A 4,619-nucleotide genomic window follows, 5' to 3' on the forward strand; every position below is an offset into this window, starting at 1 on the left:
GGTTTAAGATGTTTATTTCTCAAAAGATTACAAGAATAATCACTTCCTGAGAAATACATGTCTACACTAACATAAAACTAAGGAGAGGGTAATTACTAATTAATAATTATACAAAAAATTTACAAAGCCAATTCTAAACAACTAAGTATACAACTATCTAAAACTATTGTATTACTTGTTAAAAATAAAGCGGGTAGATATAAGCAACGAGACATGCATGCGCTTCTACTAAGTAGCATTATAACAGGGTTGGTTAAACAAGACTAGTAACTAGTGATTAACCGTCGGTTACGATCGGTTGGTTAATTACATTAACATTATAGTTTATACAAACATAATATTTTGTACATTATTTATCATTGTTTTATATGTGTATAGGTATTAAGTTTATATTTATATTAATTTATAGGTTTATACAGAGCTATAAATTAAAAATCAAGGTAAGTGTTAAAAATATATTGTTTAAGTGCCTTTTTGAACATTTTCATGGATTTTGCGTCTTTAATGTCTTTTGGTAGTTTGTTATATTATTCCCACCCTATATTATTCCCACTATATTATTCCCCAAGTATATATATTCCCACCTCTTCTCCATTATCTGTTTAAGAAGGAATATCTGGTCTACTGTGCTCCTGTTTCTACGGAACCCGCACTGGTAATGCCCTATGGTTTTCTCGGCGTAGGGTTCAAGCCGCGACAGTAGGACATACGACAGAATTTTATATGCCGTGGGGACTAAGGCAATGCCCCTGTAGTTTGCGCACCTTTTTCTGTCTCCTTTCTTATGAAGTGGGCATATGACTCCAGTGTTCCACTCATCAGGCTGACGCTCCTCCGCCCAGATCAGTTGGATGACCTCAAAGATCCTGTTCTTAATCGCTATACCACCATATTTCCATATTTCACCAGGCAGTCCGTCAATACATGGGGCCTTGTGGTTTTTCAGCCTCATGATCGCCTTGAAGACCTCATCAAAGGATAGCTAACCACGCCATTATTTTGGTTCAAATTGTTAGTAGTGGCCATGTGAGTATAATTCTCCAGACAGGGAATGGGCTTGTTTGGGCTTAATCTACATTCAGTTAAAATTATTACCTTGACGTTGGTGTTTAGTTTCGTTAAAGTCAATTGAAAATCATCAAAATTTCGGTAAATACTGCGAATGTTCTGTGATATAACCGTGAGATCGCTGTTTGTTATAGTAATCCGTTTTGTGAGTTCACGAATGAGTGCGATATTTCACTACAATCTATGTCATCTGTAGTTGATAGTTGACTTCTATTCATTTTCAATTATCAGATACCGAATGGGATAATCACGGGGTCGGATTAGCGATTGCAAATCCGTGAACATTTTTTCAAATCCGGATTTTCGGATTTTGGTTTGACCGAAATCCGAAGTTCGGATTCAATCCGGATTTTAAGAAAGGAATATGTGGCATAAAGGCAAAGTGAAACAAACAATCAAATTAAGTTGTTTTTATTAAAAATAAAAAAAACAGAATGCGTACACTGCTACGCCAATAACAAAATCTTTAATAAATAATAAAAACAAAATACATACGTACACTGCTACGCCGATAAAAAAATCTTTAAAATATAATAAAACCAAAATACGTACACTGCTACGCTAAGTACGCTATTTAATAACAAAATCATCTATTGGTTGGTAAACATGATCGCAAAATACAAATTTTATATTTTGTTTCCACGTTTTGATAAAAAATGAAAACGAAGAAACATCACCGCATCAAGAGATTCGTCACTTAACCTCGTCCTCATACGGTTACAGAACACCCCAGCTGCCGAAAATGCCCTTTCCGACTCCACACTTGTTGGTGGTATTGATATTAGCTGGTTGTATACGGAGGATAATGTATGCACTTCTTGCTTAATTTTAATAATGAAATGTATTATGTAAAATAATGTATTATAAATATAGAATAGTAATGTACTTACCGAATAATATGACGTGTAAAATTGTATTGGTTTTATGAATAAATTATTGTATTGTATTGTATTGTATAAAATGCTACCGATTTTTCCTCCGCCCTCGTGGACGGCCATTTCTATGTGGATTAGGGTAGCGAAATCCGGGGCATCTGGTGAGGCAACCTGGGCAACTCCTGGATTATTTTGGTCGAGCAAAGACAGCTGCTGATTTAATTGCTCTTTAAAACTTAGCTCTCGTTGGTCTTGTCTCTGTTGATTACCATTAACAGTTGTCATTGCACTCGTGGAAGCCACCGAGGAAAGAGGAGAAGTCGGAGTCGATGTCGCGGCCATGGTGCAGATCAATTCTTTAATCTCCTGAAAGATGGGTTTTCTAAATACTTCATCAGTTTTTTGCGCATCAAAGTTCTTAAAGTTATTTAAATAAAGTAAGGTCCCGGTTACTACGTGTAGACGCCTTTCAGTAATTCGTCTCTTCAAAGTCGCCGTAATTTTTTTTGTAAAGGCATCTTCGCGGCTCTCTAATGTTTTCAACATAAATTTAAGGCTCGTATCCGCTGTTAAAAGATTTGCATCTTTACGGCACAGAACTTCCACAGTTTCCTTCATAATGTTGAGCGACGTGTACATACACTGAATTAAACTTACTTCATCAACATCAAGATTGATCGTGGATTTCATGTCAATGAGAGCTTTTTCCACACTATTTTTCAACATTAAATAGCGTCCAATCATAGTAGCTAAGCTACTCCAACGTGTTTTGCAGTCAAGGAGAAGCTGCAATTCATGTCCAAAATCTGCTTTTACATGTTTTTGTAAAATATCGTCATTTTTAGTTGCAGATCCACGAATTTTTTTTACCACAGATCTAACTTTTTTTATTACACCTTTTATTTCTTCATTTAAACTCCATGGTCTACCAGTGTGTTCAATATTTATACCGTCGTTGTCATTTTCATTATCCGAGTCGGAGTCATCGTCACTAGTTTGAAAGGTTTGGTCGAAATCGTTAATAGTTTCTTTTTTGTACATAACATCATGGATCGCTAATTGAATGCCATGTGCCAGGCAAAGTTGATGATTAGTTGATGTCAGACGACCTACTTTTATCATAACGCTGGCTCCGTCTGTAGTCATTCCTATAATGTCTTCATCTAAGGATATCCCAAATGAAGCTAATCTGGATTTTACAAAGGACACACAAGTCTCAGCAGGCATAGATCCAACGATTCTTATAAGGCCAAGGTTTTTGACCAGACTGTTGTCGTTAAATATGTGGCTATGTACATTGAGGTTTATATATCGCCGATTTTTGCCTGACGTCCACTCATCAAAAGTAAGAGCTAATTGGCGGGCGTTGATGTTTGACTTTTTCAAATCCTGAATTTGTTGAATTACTTCAGTTTTCACAGAAGTATACGTGTCAAGCACAATTTGCCTTATAGTATTGGGTGACTTTGGTAAATCTTTACCATATTTTTTTTTAAACAATCTTCTTATGTCTTCTGACGTACAAAACAATTACATCGCTACGCCGTCCAAAGCCACCATCCTACATATTGTGAGTTCATAACAGTCATCGCTTTTGAAGAAATCAGTAATTTTCCTTTTTTTTGATAAGGATTGAACTAAACTGGATTCAGTCTCAGCCGTCTCAGTAGGAGGCTCAACACGTTTTATCAATAAAGCGTGAACGTTCCTGAGATGATTTAGCAGTGTTGAATTGTTGATGTGCTGCCTTTAATTTGAAAGCATTTTTTGCATTCCTTGCACTGAGCTTGCAGACCATCTCGAGATCTTATACAATAATGCCAGACGCTTGTTTTATCATTGCTTTTTTTTTTAGTACTCTTCAAACTTCCTATTCCCAGTCTCAGCACTCTCAGCCATAGTGTCGCTCATTTTGTAGTTATAGCAGCATCTATAAAAAATACCATAAAACCAATACAACCATGCAATGCCACACCACGTTTTAGCAAGGACATTTAAATTAAGTTAGGGTTAGTTAAGATCAGGGGTAGGTAAAAGGCAGCTGCGTATAGAGTTGCAACATTAAAATTTACTCTTCCTCAAAAAAATGCTGATTCCTGAATTAGACGGTGTTATGAAACTAGTAGGCAGCACTTTGTCAATAACTTAAACGTATTAGAATGTAAGAACGGATCGCTCGCGTATTAAACGTCGAAAACTGCTCGACGTATTTCGGCTCAATTCGTGAGCCATTATCATGAGCTCGCAACAAATTGAGCCGAAACGTGTCGAGTAGTTTTCGACGTTTAATAATAGAGTGACCCGTTTTTTTACATTCTAATAGACTGAAACTCACGCCAGTTTCCTAATTAAAATTAAACGTAGTTTCAATTTCTTATTCTGGGTATTATATTAATACAATACAAAATTGTTTAAACGTTTTAACTTGAACTTACAACTCTTACAAGAGTTACAAGCTTTTGAAAACTTGTACAGAATTTGTTAATAAACGGTATACTACTTTTATAATAAGTATAATAAATAAATTTTAAAAATTTTAGTATTCAAGACAAGGGGTATACAAATCATTGTGCTCAATCCATATACAACAAATAGAGTAAAATATTTTCCATAAAGTAATGACAACTATCCCGAACGAAAAATGGGGACTACGCTTGTACCTATAACTTTTATTGT

The 4,619-nt window shown here is 35.5% G+C and overlaps 1 long non-coding RNA gene across 1 annotated transcript; it reads right to left on the reverse strand.

Annotated features, from left to right (window-relative positions):
* Nucleotides 1-1,330: 1,330 nt before the first annotated feature.
* LOC134805907 (uncharacterized) lies at nt 1,331-2,079 on the reverse strand. The gene is made up of 3 exons (XR_010146427.1): nt 2,036-2,079; nt 1,741-1,882; nt 1,331-1,532 (listed from the first exon to the last, which is right to left on the reverse strand). It is a non-coding gene; the product is annotated as an uncharacterized LOC134805907 (long non-coding RNA).
* Between the last annotated feature and the right edge of the window lie 2,540 nt (nt 2,080-4,619).

The sequence above is a fragment of the Cydia splendana genome, unplaced genomic scaffold, assembly GCF_910591565.1.
Source record: "Cydia splendana unplaced genomic scaffold, ilCydSple1.2 scaffold_80_ctg1, whole genome shotgun sequence".
NCBI lineage: Eukaryota > Metazoa > Arthropoda > Insecta > Lepidoptera > Tortricidae > Cydia > Cydia splendana.